Raw genomic sequence first — 24,041 nt, 5'->3', positions numbered from 1 at the left:
GTGCTCAGAATGACACCTGACACATAGTTACACACACACTATCATTTTTACCTGCGCTGGCATTACATTAAAATATTTCTTCACTTCTTTCCACTGTAGGTTCCAGCAGCATCACATCAAGGCCCTTATTGCCTCAGGCCACATTAGAATCCCAAACAAATAGAGCTAGGAGACTCCTAAGGGAAATGAAGTACTTAATCAGAGTGCTTTCACTTCTCTGCACTGACTCCTCTTAGCCTTGCGGACACCATAGCCCTCTCCCTGCTCTTCTCCAGCACCAGCATCTCCTTTTCTAAATACTCAGTCCACATCAGTCCTCGTTCAAGAACCTACAGTGGTTCCCTAGGATAAGGCTATCCCTGGGGAGTGTGAGCCCTAGGCAAATGTATTCGCAGGTCCGTATGTGTATCAATAATTTTATTGGAAAATGAACCCATGTTACTGATGAAGATTTAAAATAATGGTATTTATTGCCTGATGTGAACATTCTTATCTTCTTCATCCCCTGTGAACGAGAGTTACTCCAAATCAGCATGTCAGCACCATTCTAGTGGTCCAATGTCATGCAATATTACAAAAGAAATAACTTGCTGCCCAGGGTCAGTGGGAACAAATGCTGACCAAGCTGCTCTCCTGAATTAGGCCCCACTTTGGCTTCAAGAAAATACATAAGCATGAATTCTGGAGCTCCTGTAGATATCTGGTCAACCTCATAGGCTGGCTAGAGAGAAGCACATTGCCCTAAAGGGGAGAAATGAGATCTGACTTGGACACTGAAACCCAAATAGCATTGCAGCTGGGGACTTCAAGTAATGCCATCCAAATCATGAGGACTTCTGTGGTGTGGTGACCCAAGGCAGGGATCTTGCCCATGGTTAACAGCAGTACTGTCTCATCAGCTGGTTAATAGATTGAGATGCTACGGAAGAGTACCTCAGAGCCACTTTTCATAGCTTTATGAAGACGTCTGGCCGATTGCATTATATGTTAAATAACTAGGAACTTGGATGCATTAAAAATTAATAGAAAATTGTATGAATAATGAATATGTGGCAGTATATAAAATGATCATACATTACCTGCAGTTAGACAATGAATCTTTGAAATGGTATGAGCTATGTGACCCTATAGTCTTTTCACTGGTGGCCTGAGGTGAACAGGAACAAAGGAGAGAGTAAGTAAAATCTGGGTGAAGGGTATTCCACTGTCCGAGTTACTTATGCTTATAAAGCATGTGCCTAAGTGTCTATCCCCACTCCTTCACTCTCTGAGACCTGCCACACAGCCCTGAGCCCCTGAGCCTAAACTGCAGGTAATGAGGCTGATCCCAGCCTCCTAGGATTGATAGACCCCTTAGGATGCAAGCAAAGCAGGTTAGGTTAGCCTTCTTGGAGCCATGCCAGCCAGGATTGTGGTTGTGGGAATTTCATTGATCTGGTCTGGGCCACAGAGGGTCAGGTAGAGAGAGAACCAAAAATAAGGCAGTGTAGTACCTACCAACCTCCCATCTCTATCCCTTTTTCCTCCCTCCTCCCCAAGTCTGCCTGGGGACTTCCAAAGAGAAATACTGTAATCCATGACCATCTCCAGCCTCATGAGGTCATTTTCCAAAGGTTTTATAGTTTCTCATGTCTCCTTCTCACTCTGCCAGTATCCAATTACTAGGTTCTCTCTCTCTCTCTCTCTCTCTCTCTCTCTCTCTCTCTCTCACACACACACACACACACACACACACACACACACACACACACAGAGTGTTGGCACATTTTGGTTTCTAGAGTTTTAGATAATATGTTGGCTCAACAAGAGAAAAAAAAAAGAGCTTTTCCTGCCAAATTAAAGAGAGGCAGAGCCTGGTAACACAGGTGATGGGGCGAATATTTACAAAGTCTGCCTCCCCACACTGCTTCTTTGATGCAATTCTTTTTTTGCCCTAAAGGAATTTCATGGTAATGAAATCTGTACTCAAAAATCAAGCCTTCCTAACTAGAGATACCTTGAGACTGTTTGTTCTCTGCAGTGTAGTGGTGTGTGGCATGACCCTTTTCTGAGTGTGCATGTGAGGCAGTATGTGTGTTGGGGGAAGGGGGATGTTGCTATCAATGTATGATCTGAGCCTGCTTTGAAAGCTGATCCCAAGGGGTAAAATAAGATATGGCACTAATCTGAGGAGACATTAAAATCTTCTGACCTGTCTTATCTAACAGAATTCTGGTGCTTGTTTTTCATTATAAAGATCTGGGGTAATAACTTTATTTAGTGCTTGCATTCCCCCCCCCCCCCCGGATTTCTACAGGAAAGTCAAAGGCACTGATTTATAAACAGAGGGTTCTTATGTACTATTTTTAGAACAATGCTGTACCAGATTTATAAGGGGGTTGGGGGGGGGAGAAACTACAGTCACTTTTGAGCAAAGTAGCATTTCACTGCATAATAATGAAGTACTAATTGCTCTTTGTCATCACTTTTTATGCAAATTGCCCTGGAGCATTTGCCCAACATGCATTTTACATTTTAACAAAGAAAGTGGAGTCTTGATAAACAAGAATCGTATACCCAAGCAAAAATAAAAATATCAGCTATAAAATAAAACTGCTTAAGGTGCATTCTCTAAGGATATAAATTTTTCTATTATATCATCCCCCATATTAGATCTATTTGACCAAGAAATTCCTTCGAATCTGAAGTAACAGTTTATGTGTCAGGCAAATAATAATAATAATAATAATAATAATAATAATAATAATAATAATATTTCAATGCAAAACCTGCATATTTTACTTATCCTACAATTTACAATGGAAGTTTGATGTGAAAATTATGTTCCCAGCAGAATTTAAATAGACCAGGTCAAAATATAGATTGGCAAAGGAATCATATTGTGTCAAAGCATTTTTCACAGGCACAAATCTCACTATTTTAGAGGTTTCAGTTATTCTAATGGATTCCCATTTTCATAGAGACAGTCATCAGCGTTATCAAAAAAGAAACACAATTTGCATATCATAAATAGGTAGAGAGTTTGAAACATACCTTAAGGATGTGTGTGTTCAAATTCTGGTCTGGTGACTGTTACTGGTTCCTATCATACTGACACCAGGCAATAGGGGAGAAAAAAAGAGAAATGTGATTTATAAGTTTTCAGAGACCTTCAGAGAAATCTAAAATTCAAACCTGGCCTTCCAGGTCATTATGAAGATATATTTGTGGAGGAAAGAGGATAGAACATATTTTATTTAACAGTCTGTTAGCTTGATCTATACCATTTAAATATTTAAACATATGGTATGTGGGCCTCCATTTGTACTCTTGCCCCAGGCCCCACAAATGTTAGGGCAAGGTCTGCTTCTCAGAACCACTCCCCCACCTCCAACTCACTAGCTTCAATCAATCTGTACATGTTCATTCTAAAAATGGAATGCAATTGGTTTTAAAGGCAGCTGATGTTGAGGGCCATCACCTATGCTATTCAGTAAATCTACACTTTGCAAATAGAAAAATACAGTGTGTGACAAGGTGCTATTAATGAAGCAATAGATGATTTCTTCTCAAATGCAGAGCGATGAACTGCTGCCTTATTAAATGACCATCGTAGAGTGTTATTTCCAAAGTATGATAATTCCTGGAATAATAATAATCATACCATGAAGCCTATTTAATTCCAGACTTCAAAGCTGTTTACAGCCTTAAAGTTATTAGTCCACAGTCCCTTCCTCTGAGTTGGATCCATAAGGTATTATCCATTCATTTTTTTATAAGCACCTAGGCCCAGACCCAGAAGAATATTGCCTAAGGTCATTGAAGGAGTCAGGGTGCGAGTGGAGTGCGGAATCCCCACTCATAGTCGCAGACCCCCTCCGTTAGACAACCTGATTATGAGATGAAATACTGGTAAACATGAGCTTCTGTGCCCAGGAAATGCACTGTGAAGGGCATAATGAATTACTTATGCTGTGTAGTGTATGTATAAATCATATTAAAGCATGCTGAATAGTACATTATCATGCTTCTATTTTGCATTACAAAAGTAACTAATGTAAGCTGCAAAGTGTACTTTTAATCCATTATTCATTTCTAAAAGTAGTCAGACCACTATTCAAGTACCATAAAAGGCTACCAGGATAAGCAAACCTGCTTTTCAATTTATGAAGATGAAACAGCAAGATTTTAGAATCAATTTTAAATTAGTCAAGCTGTATTTATGAAAACACATCAAATCTGTGCATTTCTGGTTCAGATGGAGAAATTATTACAAACCCTAATCTTCCCCCCCCCAAAAGATTATGTGTCTTAAGTCTGGAATCAATATAATTACTTTTATTATGTGTGATGCTCTGATATTATTTGTTTTACCTTACTTTTTAAATGTTTACAATGGATCAAAACTTATTTTTAGTGTTCTTTCTCATTTGGGTTGAATTATCTACATTCTGATTTTCCACAGCTACTACCTTGCCCCCAAATGTTTCCCCAGCACACAAGCAAATAATTAGGGTAGCCTTATCATCCCTGAGCACCCCATCTGAAAGACCCCTCAAAAGTCTTCCTAGTCAGGGTTCAAAATCCAGAAACCATAAAAGAAAAGATTGATGCAAACTGATACAAAAGCAACATTAGCACAAAATACAACTGACAAACTAAGTAAATATTTGCAATCTAAATCATAGTGGGTCAAGCCCTTCAATGTTGAGTGAGTCTTAACAAATTGAGAGAAGTCCAAAAGCCCAACAGAAACCGAACAAAGGATGTGAACATAAAATTCACCAAGAAAGCAATACAAATGGTTCTTTAACACACCAAAAACCGTGCAATCTCACACACAGAGCAATTCAGATCAAAGCTACATGATGATACCACTTCAAATTGGCAAACATTTCTCAAAGTTTGATAATATAATTGTTGCAAGGGCTGTGGGGAAACAATCACTTGCATATGCTAGAAGGACTGCAAATTAGAATAAATCTCATGGATGGCAACATGGCAATCCCTATCAAAGTTACTTGCTTGGACCCAGTGATCCCACTTCTGGGACTTCATCCTACAGATCCATACATCTGCACACTATGAAACAATATATATACAAGGTCACCCACTGCAGTATTATTGCAGAAATAGCAAAAATTTGGAAACAACCCAAGAGCATGTGATGGTTAATTTTATGTGTCAGCTTGACTGGGTCACAGAATGCCCAGATACTTAGTCAATCATTATTCTGGGTGTTTCTGTGAGGGTGTTTTTGGATGAGATTAACATTTAAATTGGTAAACTAAGAGGTGCCTGGGTGGCTCAGTTGGTTAAGCATCCAACTCTTGATCTCAGCTCAGGTCATGATCTCAGGGTCATGAGTTCAGGCCCTGCACTGGGCTCCACAGTGGGTGTGAAGGCTATGTTAAAAAAAAATCGGCAGACTGAGTAAAGCAGATTGCCCTCCCTATTGTGCATGGGCCTCATCCAGTTAGTTGAAGGCCTGAAAAGAACAAAAAGGCTGACCCTCCTCAGCCCTCCCCACCTTGCAATAAGAGACAATCAGCTTTTCCCTGCCTTTGAACTGATACTGAAATATCTACTCTTTCTGGCTCTCAGGCTGCCAGCCTTCAGATTGGAACTACACCATCAGCTCTCCTGGGTCTGCAGCTTGCCAACTTACTCTGCAGATCTTGGGACTTTGTCAGCCTCCAAAATCATATCAGCCAGTTCCTACACACACACACATACACACACACACACACTCTCTCTCTCTCTCTCTCTCTCTCTCTCTCTCTCTCTCCCTCTCTCTCTCTATTGGTTTTGTTTCTCTGGAGAACCCTAATACAATAGAGAATTGGTTAAATAAACCATCATACACATATTAGGGAATAGTACTCAGATATAGAAAAACAAATGGAGATGATCTCTACGATCTCCAGGACATATTAAGTGAGTAACAGTAAGGTGCAAAACAAGACACATCATACGCTAACTATTGCGTGAAAGGAGGGATAAGGATGTATATAAGGATATGTATTCGTAATTGCTTATGTTGAAAAGAAACACAAAAGTGGTAAATAAATTTATTTCTATTGGGGGTCAAAGTGAATCAGGACATATACTTGCAAATGAATACTTTTTCGATCCTTTTGGGTTTTGATTCATATGAATGTATTACTTATCAAAAAATAATTTAAATTTACAAATCAATAATAGTGCTTCTTTATCATATCACCCTAATTTATTTCTTCTATTGTACTATTACTGCCTGAGATTTTTCTTGCTTAATTATTGGTTTCCTTGTGCCCTGCTCTCTAGAACAGGGGTCAGCAAATTATAGCCCATGGGCCAAATCCAACCCACCTCTTATTTTGTAAATAAAGTTTTACTGGTAAACAGCCCTGTCCAATCATTTATATATTTCTAAGGCTGCTTTTATGGTACAGTGGCAGAGTTGAATAGCTGTGACTGAGACCATATGACCCACAAAGCCTAAAGTATTTACTCTCTGGCCCTTTACAGAAAAAGTTTACTGACTCTTGCTCTAGAATGTGAGCTCCTTCCAAATAAAATGCAAAGGCAGAAAGCTTATTTGGTCTTCACTGTATCCCTCAGAATACTGTCTAGTGCACAGTAGGTGCTCCTCAATTCTGTCACAGGTTGAGTTTCCAGGGAAATGAACTCTGAGATGGAGATTAGCAGGTGGGAGGTTTCTTAGGGAATGTTGCTGGGATCATCGTAGAAACGGGAAGAAGCAGCGTGGGGCAGAAGGAGAAGTCAAGCCTTGGTGTGGTCTCAATGAAATGCCTCACCTGAACTAGCAGGGAGTTCTGAAAATGAGGTGACCCTTCAGAGCTCTCCAAATGAATTGAGAGAGCCAGGCCATTAAACTCCCACTTGGATCTGTCATTGGATGGGAGCCAACCCAGGAAGGAGGTGTGACCTTGAGGGAAGTAGCTATCTTCAGCCAAAACTAATCCTAAATAGTGGTACCCCTAGTGAGGGCTGTCTGCCAATAGTACTCCCAAAAGCTGGGGTAGTAGGTCTTTAAGGGGAAGGAGTGGGGGCCAAACAACATAGCATCCATCACAAGGACTAATTAAATAAATGTGTTTGTATGCATCTGCTCCAGTGGTAATTCCAGTTCATAATACCACTCAGTAGATTTTATTCTCAGAATCTTTCAATATGTTTTAGCTTATATAATTTCAGAAGCAGACTCTGAGACAACCATGGGAGTGTTTGTGTGTGTGTGTGTGTGTGTGATGTAGAACACACCAGTAGAGGAATGGAGAAGTCAGACAGTGAAGGTAAGGCAGTTGAGCCCCTGCCCATAGCATCATAGACAAGTGCTACTCAGAGAGGGATTCAGGGAATAGTGCCCATCCAGGAACTGTTTGCCGCTGAGTTTACATTTACAGTTGTTCTCAATTCCATCTCATTCTCATCCTTGGTTTCTGAGCAGAATTAGGTAGAACTGTTTTTCCACTCACTCAAAATCATTATCTTTAACTTAAAGTTAAGAGACAATGCCTGGACGTAAAAGTCATACTGGTGCCTAAATACTATAGAGCAACTTGATATAAAAATCTCTTCCCTTTGTTCCCTTCTCTAATAAGGGCACCTAAACACCAGTTTAGATATTATCGAATGCAAGGTGCAGGGTTGCTTTCTCTAACAACTTCTCTGCTCTAGGAGTGGCTGACCATTAGTTAGTTTCATGTCCCTTACTCTCCTATCATATGATCACCCTGAATCACCTCCAACACAAGGAAAGCTGAGAGAGAAATACCCACCTAGAACACTCAGGAGATTGCAACCAAATGACCATGCTTTTCAATCAAAGGATAGTAATTTTCACATTTTTCTAGGAAGGGTAAACTATTTCCCATCCCAAACTTAAGTTTTCTATCTTTTGAATCTAGAGATTCTGTATTTTAAAACGACAGTTCCTATGGGAACAAAGTATCAATTTCTCTTAGCAACCACTGTAGCTTTTATAGCATTGATAAACTTGGTTTCAACATGAAACTACTTTCACTAGGAGCTTATTGTTACCGTAAAACCAAGCTTACCATAGCATGATTTTAAAAAACCACATTTTAAGCAGGATATAAAATCACATATAAATAGCAATATGTACAAAATAACATATGTACAAAACACAAAAAGACTTCAAAGAAATAAACTAAAATATTAAATTATGTTCTTCATGTCCATACTTTCTCAATTTTTGTTTGTGCACAAAATAAATCTAATGCAAAAAAATAGTAACTCTAAACACAATATAATTTGATTTTAAGTTAGAGATAGAGAATGGAAGTATTATATAAACTCTAAGCTGAGCTTCAGACTGCTGTCTTCTCACTCTAGCTTCATGACTACGTTACTGGATGGTAGAGCCCAAATCACTTAACCCCTTACCCCTGGCCTGCATGCTCTTCCCATGAAAAATGATGTCTAAGTTTCTTTGGAACCCTAAAATTTAATGATTTTATAATTTTACTTTCCCACCATAATTTTATGTTGTGGGATGGCCCAATCCTGGAGCAGTCTATAGACTCTGAAGAGCATGAAAACCACCAGGGAATAAAAGATAACAAGTATTGGTGAGGATGTGGAGAAAAGAGAACACTTCTGCACTGTTGATGGGAATGTAAGTTGGTGTAACCACGATGAAAAGCAGTATGAGGTTTCCTCAAAAAATTAAAAATAGAATCATCATATAATCCAGTAATTCTACTTCTGGGTATGTATCTGAAGGAAATAAAATCATTACCTGGAAGAGACATCTGCACCTCCCATGTTCATTGCAGCATTATTTACTATAGCCAAGATTTGGCTGGCAAGTCCACTGGCAGATGAATGGATAAAGAAAATGTGATATATATACAGAGACGACCCTTGAATAACACAGGTTTGAGCTGCGAGTCACTTATACATGGATTTTTTTAAAGTACAGTGTTGTAAATGTATTTTCTTTTCCTTATCATTTTCTTAATAACATTTTCTTTTTCTATCTTACTTTATTTAAAAATTTCCTATCCCAGTAATACACTAAATATACTGTATTTAAAAATATAGTATACAATACACATAACATACAAAATATGTGTTAATCAATTCTTTATGTCATTGGTAAGGCTTCTGGTCAACAGTAGGCTATTTATAGTTAAGTTTCTGGGAAGTCAACAGTTATACATGGATTTTTTATTGCACAGGGGTTTGGTGTCCCTAACTGCAGTATTATTCAAGGGTCAGCTATATATATATATACAATATATATATGATATATATATATATGGTATATGGTATATATCATATATATATCATATACATATATCACTTATGTATACATATATTATATCACATATATGTATATATAATATTACATCATATATACACATACCATCATAAATATGTATACCATATATATCTATATATAATATACACATATATAATATATCTATATATAATATCTATATATAATATCTATATATCTATATCTATCTATCTATCTATCTATCTATATATATATATATATATTATATCAGCTTTCACTGGAAACTTCTTTCTCCCAGTATGAAACTAGGATCCACTGGTAAGCAAAAAAGAAAAACCCTCATAGAGGAGTTGCTTCTTGAAGATAAGCATATTTTAAAAATTCAAAACAGACATGTCTTTACTAGATGTTTATTGTAAAAAGACCACATTTAATTTAATAACCAGAAGAAAGCAGTTCAAGGATTATATGGTGCTGAGTTTTGATCCAGGGTTGGGATGGGAGAAATGTTCATATCTTGGTGCTTATATTGCTCAACATAGGTTCTCTTTAAATGTATCAGGGGTTTGGGGCGCCTGGGTGGCGCAGTCGGTTAAGCGTCCGACTTCAGCCAGGTCACGATCTCGCGGTCCGTGAGTTCGAGCCCCGCGTCAGGCTCTGGGCTGATGGCTCAGAGCCTGGAGCCTGTTTCCGATTCTGTGTCTCCCTCTCTCTCTGCCCCTCCCCTGTTCATGCTCTGTCTCTCTCTGTCCCAAAAATAAATAAATGTTGAAAAAAAAATTAAAAAAAAATGTATCAGGGGTTTAAGAAAGCACAAGGTATGAAAATCAAAATGCATAAAACATAAAGTGGGGCATAATGAAACACATTTCAAATGCGTTCTTACCTTTACAAAAAGATTTACATAAACTTTGAAATAGGAATGCCCCCTTCAGCATTTGAAATACCATGAGTTTGATAATACTATGTTTCTTGATATGGGTGCTGGTTACATGGGTGTGTTCATATTGTAAAAATTCGTTGAGGTGTGAACTTACGGTTTGTGCCTGTTACAATAAGTATATTATAATTTAGTACAAACTTTACCTAAAAATTCATTCATTGTAAATAACCCAATGTGTGTACATGGATATAAGTCTGCTATACCTTTCATAGATGGCATGTTGGAAAACTCTTGAGTGAGGTAAAAAAGGACAGGATAGAACTAGTTTGTATGAGTTCAAATGGGTCCATAGGAAGAAAGAAGGAAGACCAAGTCAAGGTCAAGTGTAACTGAATGTCAACAAAATGGCATGGCCATGTAAGATGGCCATTTTTAGGGTAAAGTGAAATGTCAGAGCTGACCATCTTTATTTAAAGAAGACTAATAAAGATACAGATTTGGGCCATGAAGGTAAAAATAAAAGCAATGTAATTTCTCTTGCCACGATACTGGAACTCCATTTCCAAAAGAACTGGTGTGAAATCATAGAAGGCAGGATTTGAATATTGAACTGGCCACTTACTCGCTGTAGAATGCTGGATATACCTAACCCCTCTGAGTTTATTCATCTGTAAAGAAGAGATAATAAAACATACTACTTTGTGGGGTTGTTTTAAAGATTAAGCAAATAATATATATGAAGTACTGGTCTAGTGTTTACCTCAAATAACAGTAATTATTATTGTTCCTACCCCAAGATGTGAACATTTTAAGGAAAAATTGTGTTTCCATTTAGAATTACTTACATTTTTTAAAGGCAAAACTGAATGTTTTGGTCAAAAACCATTTTATTTTTCCATGTTAGCACTAAAAACATTTTTAGGACCAATCTATGATTTCTATGGGCTGAAAGTGTGATTTTGCATTTTTCCCTTCTAGTTTTTGAGAACGATGTGGAACACATAGGCTTCTAAGTAGGTACTGACTGTTGGCGTTTAAGCTCCTGGCAGTTAATATAAACCCTGGATTTACATGGCCTTCAATTTCCTTCACAACAGTTGCCTAAGTAGGATTTATCACCCTTGTCCTGGTGCACACAGGAGGATAGACAAGGTGAAATGTATAGTCAAGCTGGTTAGCCTGTCTTAATGTTAAAATGTTTTTGAGTAAGGACTAGCTTTAATTTTTACACTGAAATCACAGTATGATGATGCTGTGTATAGACAGGGTTGGTCCCAGATCTTAATTTTATTTGTGTATACTTACATAAATATCTAAGAATTTGGGATGTTTTTTCTTTCCTGTAAATTACCTCTATGGTAATCAGCTGCTTTCTGGTTAGCATCAAACAGAACTATATCTATAAAAACTTTGTTAACATAAGCAGAAATCTATGAATATAAAAACTCTTTAAAATAACATTGGAGTCCAGATTACCCACAAATGCAAGGAGGTCAAGGGTCGAGCGACACTCTCTTCTTCATTTGCCCTGCTGCTGTGATAGTTGAGACTTGGTGAACCAGAACGAAATTGACAAGGGGCAAACTTGCCATTTCAAGTCTCCCAGATTAAATTGAAGTCTTGTTTTTAATTTCATTTCCTTTTTTATTTAAAAAAAGAACTTGTTATTCACATTTTGAAATTACACTAAAATGTAAGTTAACTGTCCCAGCGCTGCCTCTCCGCCTGATTGCTCACTGGATAAAACACACGTGTATTATCAAAAATAGCCTCGGTGCAGGCAACTCAACACAACCAGTATCGTGGGCTAAGAGGGGCTCTAAGGAATGAAATAACCAGTATCTGGGAATCCCCTATCAGTGCTATACAAAAAAAACACCAAGATTTTTATACTCAAGTCTGCTGCAGGTGTTAGAAAACAATGGCAGGAGTGTAATCTATATTTGAAGGGGAAAGTATTGGGAGATGGAATTAGTCTTTGATTTGAGCAAAGATTCAATGCTAATAGTTCTCTGGTTGCTAACCTTGACTCTATTATTGCATCTTTGTCATTCTCAGCAAGCCTTTGTGACTCAATTTTGCCATCTATGACACAGAATAATACAAGCATGCTTTATCTTCTGTAATTGCTGTACCCTTGAAAACTTGTGTGAACTGAATTGTGGAAAATAAAATTACAAGCTTTGAATATATTAGGAAAAAATCAATATTTTAAGAAACCTCGAGATGGGTCCTTTTGTCAAGTAAAGAATTCTTTGATACCCCGGGTTTGTTTTTTTTTTTTTACATAAATTCAATTTTTAGCTTTATATTCTTTAAAACTAGAACACATTTTTAAAAGGGAAAGTATGGTGATTTTTACAGGCATTAGGTAATGGATTGGTGCCAAGGGTTCCCTACCCCTTGGCCTCTAAAGAGGTTTCTGAATATTCACCTTGTTCCTGTTCAGCTCCACGCTGTGCTGCTGGGAAGAAAGAGTGAGGTGGTCATGGAGGGGTGTGTTCTTGAAACATGACTCTTTAGACAATTAAAAAAAAAAAAAAAAACCACAAAACTTTGTGTTCTTGGGACAATTAAGGGAGTGGGAAGAGACAAGCCGAGAGATGGAAGGTAAGGAGAAGAAGCAAGGCTAGGGTTGGTGAAGGAGTTTACAGCAGAACTGGTAGAGAACTTGACATGTTTGAGAAACTAATAGATGAGTATGATGGAAAGATGGCAAGTGAAGGGAAGAATGATATCAAGTTTGGGAGAAGAGTGAGGGCCAGGTTATGCAAGGCATCGTAGACCATGACAGGATGCTTGAACTGCACTCCAATCTCAGTGGGAAGCCATTGAGGGGTCTTGAACAGCAGAGTGACATGAAACAATTCACATTTAAGAGAATCATCTTACTGCCATGTGAACATAGACTGGAGGTAGGCATGAGTGGAAACAAAGAAAACTTTAAGGAGCCACTGCACTTGCAGAGCCCAGGCAGGAGTGTCTATAGCCTGGACTAAGGTGGAAAGAGAGCAAGGGCAGAGAAACACGGATCCAATATAAATGTTGAGGACAGAATTGTCAAATGTGACTGAAAAGATGAATGCAGGGAAGTGAGGGGGAGGGAGGGATCAAGGATGACTCCTAGTCATTCTGGAATGAATGACTGACTGAGTGCTGTTTGCCATCCTTTATTTCTCTACAGTCTTTTGGATATAATCTCCTTATTCCTATTATTTCAGCTTATTTCCTCTCCAGCTCTAACCTCTGTCCCGAATCCCAGACGCACATTTCCAATCACCCACTGTACATCAAATGCAAATCTCCTTCCTCTTTTTCTGAATTTCAAAACTTGAGAAATTATATTGTTTTTAAATTTTTACATCCTTCTCTGTTGCTAACAAACAGCAAGTCAGTTTCCAAGAACTGAGAGTTTCCCTCTCAAACTATCATTAGTTCTATCCCCTTGTCTTTTCCCATCTCCATTCAGGCCCCTGCCCTCCTGCCTAGACTACTATAATAAGAGTCTTCAACCTTGTTCCCTCACCACCTGTCTCTGCTCCTAATCTGTCCTGCACACTGCTTGCTGACTGATCTCTCAAAAGTAAAAAATCCAGTAATTTCACCCCAGGCTCAGAAATTATCAATATTTCCCTACTGATGAAGAAATTAATTGCAAGCATTTATGTTGGCATTCAAGATTCCTTGTCACACACACACTAGCACATTTTAGGAGTACTATCCTCAGAGGGGGTGTGACATTGTGAACCTCGGAAAAGAATAGGCAGAAGGGAATAGGTATTTGGTTGGACACAAGCAGACTGAATATGACACTGTGCCTGGACTGTCCACATAAACTAAGAGCCACTCCTCTTCAAGAAGGTCTTTCAAAAAACTTAGCTCATATCAGAATTACACATATCCCAGCTCAAGAGAAGTGCCTTGAGGAAACTGTGGTGGACATTGGCTATTTTTTTTATTAAAACTTTTAAAAGTTTATTTATTTATTTTGAGAGAGAGAGAGAGAGGAAGAGAGAGAATCTCAAGCAGGCTCTGTGCTGACAGAGCTGTCAGCACAGAGCCCAACATGGGTCTCGATCCCATGAACCGTGAGATCATGACTTGACCCGAAATCAAGAGTCAGACGCTTAACCCACTGAGCCACCCAGGCACCCCAGACATTGGTTGTTTTGTTTGCCCAACGCCCCTCTTTCTTTCAAGATAGGAATGTGCCAATCATGGTTTTTATCTCCCTTTCCTAAATGATGGGTCCATGGCATGGGTACATGACCCAGGAGGGCTGTTTAAATGTTTGGTGTATGGACCTTGGAAGAGAGAAAGTGGTGTTGTCCCTCTCTAGGAATGTTGCACAGTAAGGACCGGGTGAGCCTGAAGCTGCTGGTGACCACCTTTCCCCTCACAGCAATAGCACCTGCTTGAGTATGAGAACAGCAAAGTGGAAAACAGAGCTGTGAGAGAGTCAGAAACCATATCATCAGAGTCTGGGCCAGGCAGTGCCCCTGGACTTTCCAGTTACACACGCCAAATGGAAATTATAAGAATGGTGACAGAGAAGGGAAATGTAAATCATTCCAACCCACTGTTCTCATCATAGTGCATCAGTGTTTCATTTTACCTTCCCCTGTCTTTGCCTTTGTGGTGTTCCTTCTCCAGAGCCATTCACCTCAGCCCTGCACCTCTACTCAAGCCAGGAGGGGGCTGTGTTTTCCCTATACCTCTGCGCCTACAAAAGGAGACCTGTGTAGGCAGCAGTCCTGACTCCTCTCTGCCCAGCCCAACCATCCCAGCCCTGGAGCTTTGGGATGTTCATGCAGTTATGTTGCTGGCTCTACCCTCCCAGTCATCAAACTACCACCCTCTTGGTGTTCCCCAGGGGATTATTTCAACCCTAAATGGGACCAATTAACTGTAAAGTATTTTGAGTCTTGTTCAAGACAAAATATGGCACCATTACACCACAGAGTTGGATACAAAATGTAGTCTCTAATAACAGAGTGGGGTGCCTAGGTGGCTCAGTTGGTTAGGTGTCTGACTTTTGGTTTTGGCTCAGGTCATGATCTCATGCGTTTGTGGGTTTGAACCCCACTCTGGGCTCTGTGCTGATGGTGCAGAGCCTGCTTAGGATTCTCTCTCTCTCCCTCTGTTTCTGCTGCTCCCCTGCTCACACTGTCTCTGTCTCTCTCAAAATAAGTAAATAAACTTAAAGACCCCAATAATATAGTAAAGCAATTTTTATTGCATTTGATTATACATTTGGGGCCAGATTCTCTCTGTACCTTCCTCTTTGGGTAAACATAGGAGGCCTCTGGATCAGCGCTGACTCAGACCATGACAGTTTTTAGAATACTAAATGTAACACTAGCGGCCTAGTGGCATTAACAAACCTACCGAAATTGCCCATTTTTCTCCATGGAAGTAATTTTAGCAGTGATAGGCTACAAATGAGTAATTTCTGGTAAGCAATTAGCACATATCAAATCAAGCCGTTTTTATTCAAGGTTCTATGCTGTTAGTAGAGATATAGCAGAGGTTACCTATTAAAAAGCATCTGTGAAAAACTTCTGCTATTATTATGGAAGCAGTGGACAATATTCAAATGGAGGCAATTCAACCATTTAAATAAGTGTGTTTTTTTTTTTTTAATTTTTTTTTCCAACGTTTATTTATTTTGGGGACAGAGAGAGACAGAGTATGAACGGGGGAGGGGCAGAGAGAGAGGGAGACACAGAATCGGAAACAGGCTCCAGGCTCTGAGCCATCAGCCCAGAGCCCGACGCGGGGCTCGAACTCACGGACCCCGAGATCGTGACCTGGCTGAAGTCGGGCGCTTAACCGACTGCGCCACCCAGGCGCCCCTAAATAAGTGTGTTTTTAATCATAAAATGTCACTGTTCTGCAGACCTGTTTTTCCTATTAACGTGATGGAGATAATGTTAATGAGATTTAGTTAGTGTTGAAAAGATATCTGCAAATCAATCAACGTGATACATCACATTAATAAAAGAAGGATAAGAACCACATGATCCTCTCAATAAATGCAGAAAGCATTTGACAAAATACAGCATCCTTTCTTGATAAAATATACCCTCAAGAAAATAGAGCTAGAAGGAACATACCTCAACATCATTAAGGCCATATATGAAAGACCCACAGCTAATATCATCCTCAATGGGGAAAAGAATGAGAGCTTTCCCTGTAAGGTCAGGAACACAACAGGGATGTCTACTCTCACCACTGTTGTTCAACATAGTACCGGAAGTCCTAGCTTCCGCAATCAGACAACAAAAAGAAATAAAAGGCATCCAAATTGCCAAGGAAGAAGTCAAACTTTCATTCTTCACAGATGCCATGATACTCTATATGGAAAACTGAAAAGACTCCACCAAAAAACTGCTAGAACTGACCCATGAATTAAGCAAAGTCACAGAATATAAAATCAATATACAGAAACTGGTTGCATTTCTATACACCAATAATGAAGTGGCAGAAAGAGAAATCAAGGAATCAATCCCATTTACACTTGCACCAAAAACCATAAAAATTCCTAGGAATAAACCTAACCAAGGAGGCAAAATGTCTGTGCACTGAAAACTATAGAAAGCTTATGAAAGAAATTGAAGAAGACACAAAGAAACAGAAAAACATTCCACGCTCATGGATTGGAAGAACAAATATGGTTAAAATGTTGATACTACCCAAAGCTACCATCTACACATTCAGTGCAATCTCTATCAAAATAACACCAGCATTCTTCGCAGAAGTAGAACAAATAACTTAAAATTTGTACGGAACCAGGAAAGACCCTGAATAGCCAAAGTAATGTTTGGCTATAATACGAAAACCAAAGCTGGAGACATCACAATTCTGGACTTCAAGTTGTATTACACAAAGCTGTAATCATCAAGACAGAATGGTACTGGCACAAAAACAGACACATAGATCAATGGAACAGAATAGAGAACCCAGAAATGGACCTACAAATGTATGACCAACTAATCTCTGACAAAGTAAGAAAGAATACCTAATGGGAAAAAGAAAGTCCCTTCAGCAAGTGGTGTTGGGGAAACTGGATAGCAACATGTAGAAGAATGAACCTGGACCACTTTCTTATAACATACACAAAAAGAAACTTAAAATGGATGAAAGACCTAAATGTAAGACAGGAAACCAGCAAAATCCTGGAGGAGAAGACATTTGACCTCAGCCACAGCAACTTCTTACTAGACATGTCTCCAGAGGCAAGGGAAACAAAAGCAAAAATGAACTATTGGGACCTTATCAAGATAAAAAGCTTCTGCATAGCAAAGGAAACAATCAACAAAACTAAAAAGGCAACTGACAGAATGGAAAAAGATAATTGCAAATGACATATCAGATAAAGGGTTACTATCCAAAATAAAGAACTGATCAAACTCAAACCCTGCCCCCCAAAAAATAATCCAGTGAAGAAATTGGCAAAAGATATGAACAGACCCTTTTCCAAAAAAGGCATCCAGATAGCTAATAGACATATGAAAAAATGCCCAACACCACCCATAATCAGGGAAATACAGACCAAAACCACAATGAGATACCACCTCACACCTATCAGAAAGGCTAAAATCAACAACTCAGGAAACAACAGATGTTGGCAAGGATGTGGAGAAAAGGGAACAGTTTTGCACTGTTGATGGGAATGCAAACTGGTGCATCCACTCTGGAAAACATTATGGAGGTTCATGAAAAAATTAAAAAATAGAGCTACCCTATGACCTAGCAATTGCACAACTAGGTATTTATCCAAAGGATACAAAAATGCTGATTTGGAGGGACACATAAACCCATGTTTATAGCAGCACTATCAACAATAGCCAAAGTATGGAAAGAGCCCAAATGTCCATCAACAGATGAATGGATAAAGAAGATGTGGTATAGGGGTGCCTGGGTGGCTCAGTTGGTTACGCATCTGACTTTGGCTCAGGTCATGGTCTTGTAGCTCCATGTCAGACTATATGCTGACAGCTCTGAGCCTGGAGCCTGCTTCGGATTCTGTGACTCCCTCTCTCTCTGCCCCTTCCCTATTCACATTCTGTCTCTCTCTGTCTCTCAAAAAATAAACGTTAAAAAAAAATGTGGCATATGTATAATGAAATATTACTTGGCAATCAAAAAGAATGTAATCTTGCCATTTGCAACAATGTGGATGGAACTAGAATGTAGTATGCTAAGTGAAATAAGTCAGACAAAAACAAGTACCATATGATTTCATTCATATGTGGAATTTAAGAAAAGAAACAGGTGAACAAGGGAAAATAAGATAAAAACAGAGAGGGAGTCAAACCATAAGAGCCTCTTAAATACAGAGAACAAACTGAGGGTTGCTGGAGGGGTGTTGAGTGGGGGAATGGGCTAATGGGGTGATGGGCATTAGGGAGGGCACATCCTTGTTGGGATGAGCACTGGGTGTTATATATATAAGTGATGAATCGCTAAATTCTACTCCTGAAACCATTATTACACTAGATGTTAACTAACTTGGATTTAAATAAAATTTTTAAAAACAGCAGCTGAATTCTCATTATAAAAGGCATCATAAAAGGACTCAGCAGTATTCTTCTGAAGCTGTGAATCATTACTTATCTGTGTGAAATTTTATGACACTTAAATCGATACGGGGGTCCTCAATGCAACAAAAAAAAAAAATACAGACTTAGATGATAACACAGGATGTCCCCCAAACACTATTGTCCTCTGTATTACTTTTCATACCCTGAGAAGAAAAAGAAAAAAAACACCAGGGTTGAAAGTTTTATTGTGTGTGCTGGGGGGAGTTGGGTCTCAAGTTGATATTTCACAGAACAGCTCATTTTAAAAATATGAATGCATTTGAGGTATTGATTACTGTGTTTACCCACCAATAGCATCTATAAAGAAAGAAGGATCTACACACTGAAGGGGAAGGCCTTGGTGACTATGATTTGTTCCCTGTGACACCTTTCCCCTCTCTCCATCCAGCACCCACCCAACTTGGTAGGCCCCTAGCCCATCCAAGGAAGCCTGTTGCCTGGCTATCAACCTATGCAAAAAGATAAATCAGGTCAATCAGATTTCTTCTCTCACAAATTTGAGCTAAGAAAGACCCTGCAAATAAGAAAATAGGCAATAGGAGCTTAAACTGAAAAGATGTGTGTAAAGGTGTCATGAGGAAGAGTCAGAACCTTTAAAAGGGCAACATTTACTCCTGAAACTGTTAGGCAATGGAAGTTATGAGCCTTGGGGGTATCTTGGCTGGGCTCCAAGCTGAGACTCAGACAGGCTTGTTATGTGAGGTATCAGGGGCCTCAGAGATCCTCTGCCTGTTCACAGAATGTGCAAGGACCCTTCAATAAGCATCTGGCAACATCCCCAAGTTTTCCTGGAGTTGCACATGTTTACGCATGTCTAACCAGCCAAGGAAGGAGAGAAGGAGAATAATGGGGGCTGTATTGCAGGGAGCAACCTCAGAATCCCTGAATGGAAAAAAAACAACATACAACTCATAAGCAATGGAGGAATCCAGTAGGGTGGGCTGGAAGAAGACACGAGAGCTTGTATTGGGAGAGAAGAGTGGTTTTAGGTACAGTCTGAGGCTCTCCTTCACAATCTCCCTTCCCTGGAGGGAAGGTCTATCTACCTCCAGAGGGGTATATATAATACAACTGAAATAGCTGCATCATTTGCCATGGTAAACACCCATCTCCAAATTGCCTAGACCAGAGGAGACTAGAAGGAGAAAGCATTTCCCTAGAACAGAGGAGCACACAAGTGCTGAGTAGTGAGTAATGAGCAGATATCCTATGATATATAGGGATCAGAGCTGGTCAGTTCCACTGTGGAGAAGCTTGGGCATGCCAATGGAAAACCTCAGTGAAGGCTAAAGTGGCATCCAGAGGGCAGAGCCAAGAAACTGTGATGGTTAATTTTATGTGTCAACTTAATTGGGCTGAGGGATGCCCAGGTAACTGGTAAAACATCATTTCTGGGTATGTCTATGAGGGTATTTCTGGAAGAGGGCCTGGATAGAACAGAAACATGCAGGAAGGAGGAATTTGCTCTCTCTCCACGGAGCTGGAGCAGCCATCTTCTCCTGCCCTCAAACATCATATGCCAACTGAATTATACCACTGGCTTTCCCAGTTTTCCAACTCGCAGACAATAGATAGTGGGACTTCTCAGCTTCCATATCCATGTGAGTCAATTCCTAGAATAAATCTCCTCATATATATCCTATTGGTTCAGTTTCACTGGAAAACCCTGATGAACACAGAAACTAAATAAGCCATCTCCCCACACATATCCTGAGAAGGGACAGAGTTGAGATTTTGCCACTTGGCAAGTGGTAACTATTAACACAATGAATCCAGGGAAAAATTACTCAAGGAGACTCTGGCTAGCAGGGCAGAGGGGGACATTGGGATTTTCTGAGTTGGCAAAGAAAGCTGGTCAGTAGTGAGGAGAAAGGAACAGAGACTCTCAGAGGAAAGCAGAGACCACACAGCCCTTGAGAGACTGACCCTGACTATTGACAGCTTTGAAATTCTAGTTTTCAGTTGAGTCCATATGTTTCTTAAAATAACTTCCCCCATGCCTTTCTTGCATTGCCTTGAATAGGTCTCTATTTCTTGCAAGTGAAAAAAAAATATAATTAAGCAACAAAATTAAAAGATTCGAGGTAGAAATAACTCTACATTTCTTTGACTTCCAGGAAATCACCAAATTGTTGGCATTTGCATGTGTGACTGGCACTCTTGCCCTTTCTTTTTTTTTTTTTTTTTTTTTGTCCTGTATCCCCTCCTTCCCTATCCTTGGGCCTGTCCTGGTAACTGGTTCACACTCTTCTTCACCTGGCATGTGCCATGCTGCTCACTTTCAGTCTGAATCAAGTTTCCTATGGGTCCCAGAGCTGAGAGAAGTATATTTAATCAAGCACTCTCAATGCTCAAGACACTTTGTTGGTTGCTGTCATACTTGTCACCTCATTGGATCTTGGGTGACTACCCAAGTGGAGTTATGAGTAGTTTTATCAATGAAGAAACAGGTTCATCAAAGTTAAACGAGTTGTATAGGAACTTATAGAGCAGAAGTTAGAACACAGGACTTTATGAGGCCACAGCGGGAGCTAACTGTACCAGGTTGCTGGTAACCTCAGGAGTGGAAGGATCTAGATTGACCATGGATGACTTCCACCCACGTGCTGTGGACTGTGTGTTGTATTACCTGGGGGTGGGAGAGGGAGGTGAAAAAGAGGTAAAAATACTGCAGAGAAGAAATGCATAGGAAGTAGAAGAAAAGGAGAAGCAAAGAAGCAAAAGAAGACTAGCAGATAAGGTGGCAGCTAAGTGGGCAGGCAATGTTCCATAGGGGTGACAGATGAAGTGGAGGATAAGGAAGCCCTTTAAAGAGAATGACAGTTTCATATTGCACCTCCCCACCTTAAAGCTACCCAACAACAGTGCTGATCTGGTCCCTATTCCCCACTCTCACCAAAATAAAAGGCACAACCAAAAGTAGAATAAAGTGAGACATCAAATCTAAGAGCCAGTCGAGTCTCGAAAGCATTCTTTGGCATTTTGTCAGCAATAGACTGTGAGTTTCCATTTTTAATTTTGGGAAATTTCATATTGCACAATTTACTATTTCCCCCACAGCTGCCAGTACTATTTGCCATCCATTTGGTATCTGGACCAAACCCAAGCATTTACTGGCAGAGGCTGCTTTCACTGGTTTTGGCAGCATTGCATATTGGTTAGGAGAACAAGCCCTACAGTCAGTCTTCATGAGTTCAAATCCTGCTTCTGATACTTGATGGGGACACGTCTTTAGGAAAATGCTCCACTCCTCTATACCAAGTCTCCCACTCACAGGGAGGTTGTCAAGATACAACGGGGTGGCCACCCCTCTTGATTTGCCTAGGACTGAAGGGTTTCCCATTCCCTGGGATGAGTTGGTCACCCAAGAAGAAACTAAAATATTGTAGGTAAAGCACTAAGAAGAATGAGTGTTCAACAAACATTAGCCATGGATGTGTAAATCTACTGAGAATGTGACTATTGTAATGATCACTGTTTCCCCTGGGGGTCTGGGACTAGGGTCCCAGTCTTTTCTGAAGGGCAAGACCACTTCCATTTCTCCAAAGCTTTGGAATCACTGGGAACAGGGCAAAGATGAGAGTGGTGTGCCTGTGATGACAGTGGTCTGTGCACGCAGGGAAGATGAGCCAGACTCCAGTCTCCTCTTCACTCATGGAATAGTCTCCCTCCCCTTCCCTAAAGACCTCCTCACTCTTCTATGGGTCCACCTGAGCCATGCTGGCCATCTGGCTGGTTGCACTGTAGGTCCATAGACAGAACTTGACCTACTGAGCGAAGACTTCTGATCTTTGGAGTCAGATATCCCTTCAGGACACCCTGAGTCTCCCCAGGAGTTCCAACTGAAATTCTGAAGAACAAAAGAGCCTTCCTGGCACATCTAATCTGGCATCCTGGGAGGTCTATTTCTTGAAAATTCCTCAAACATTTTATCCCTCAGGGACTTATGACTTTCCTTACTGCCTATTCTCAGATATATTCTCAGTGTACATAAGAGGCACTTTAGTGCAGGGCTGAAGTAATTAGGGATTCTAGACTGCCTAGGTGTAATCATGGGCAGCTTATCCTCTTTAAAACCTCAGTTCCTATATTTGCAAAGTTGAGATAATGATTGCTATGATGTTGCTATGTGCTAAGGAAATGACATACAATATCTTAATTAATATGCACAACAAACCAAAGCAGTATGCACTTCAGGAATCCCATATTATAGGAATCTGAGGCACAGAGAGATGAAGTAATTTGTCTAAAGTCACACAGCTTGCAAGTGACAGAATCAGATTCAAAGGAAGTCTGGCTCCAGAACTCAGACTCTCAACAAAGTATATTCTGACTCTATGCCTACCTTACTGAATTGCTACGAGAAATAAAGTAACACATAAAAAGACCCTTAGCATATGGTAAGCACTAAGTAATTATTAGTTTTTTTTTTTAAGGGAGGATTGAAAAGACAGTCAAAGTAATGGTTCAGCATCAGTATATTCTTCATTCGCATGTAAAAACAAACAATCCACTGAATCAGCCTGACACTATTAGAAAAATTTAGTAAGTACTTATTGAACATGTACTTAGTGACTACTGCTATGCAAAGGGCTTGTGGTACAACTGTGGGCAAAACCAGACACTGCTTCTACATTTCTGAAGCTTCCAGCACAGAAAAAGAGATAAAAATTGAACAAACCATTCCACTCAAAAAAGAAGAAATAAATGAACAATCCGAAAAGGAAATGAAGAAGACAATTCTATTTACAATATCACCAAAAGAATAAAATACTTAGAAATAAGCTTAGCCAAGGAGGCAAGACTTGTACACTTCAAAACTATAAAATGTTGCTGAAATTAAAGAGTACACAAATAAATGGCAAAGCATTCTATGTTCACGGATTGAAAGACTTCATATTGTTAAGGTGTCAATACTACTTAAAGTGATCTACAGATTTAATTCAATTCCTATCAAAAACCCAATGGTATTTTTTGCAGAAATAGAAAAGTCCATCCTAAAATTCATACAGAATCTCAAGGAACCCTGCAGAGCCAAAACGATCTTGAGAAAGAAGAACAAAGTTGGAGGTCTCACACTTCCTGATTTCAAAAGTAACTACAGAGCTACAGTAACTGAAACGATGTTGTACTATCATGAAGACAGACATATAGACCAGTGGAATAAAATAGAGAGCCCAGAAATGAACCCTTCTATATTTGATCAAATGATTTTTGACAAGGATGTCAACAGAAGTCAATGGGGACACAACAGTCTTTTTAATAAATAGTGAGGAAAACTGGATATCCACGTGCAAAAGAA

The 24,041-nt window shown here is 39.6% G+C and overlaps 1 long non-coding RNA gene across 1 annotated transcript in view; it reads right to left on the bottom strand.

The window, feature by feature from the left end:
- LOC121029786 (uncharacterized) overlaps window positions 1-24,041 on the bottom strand; it is a 174,959-nt gene that overhangs the window by 141,936 nt on the left and 8,982 nt on the right. The window contains exon 3 of the long non-coding RNA XR_005789889.1: window positions 3,034-3,090. This is a non-coding gene — a long non-coding RNA (uncharacterized LOC121029786). The remainder of the gene's footprint in view (window positions 1-3,033; window positions 3,091-24,041) is intronic.

This window comes from Herpailurus yagouaroundi, unplaced genomic scaffold (assembly GCF_014898765.1).
Source record: "Herpailurus yagouaroundi ecotype Mexico unplaced genomic scaffold, PumYag 139, whole genome shotgun sequence".
Taxonomy (NCBI): domain Eukaryota; kingdom Metazoa; phylum Chordata; class Mammalia; order Carnivora; family Felidae; genus Herpailurus; species Herpailurus yagouaroundi.
Note: the sequence above shows the minus strand (reverse complement) of the source record. Positions and strands in the feature narration are given on the sequence as shown.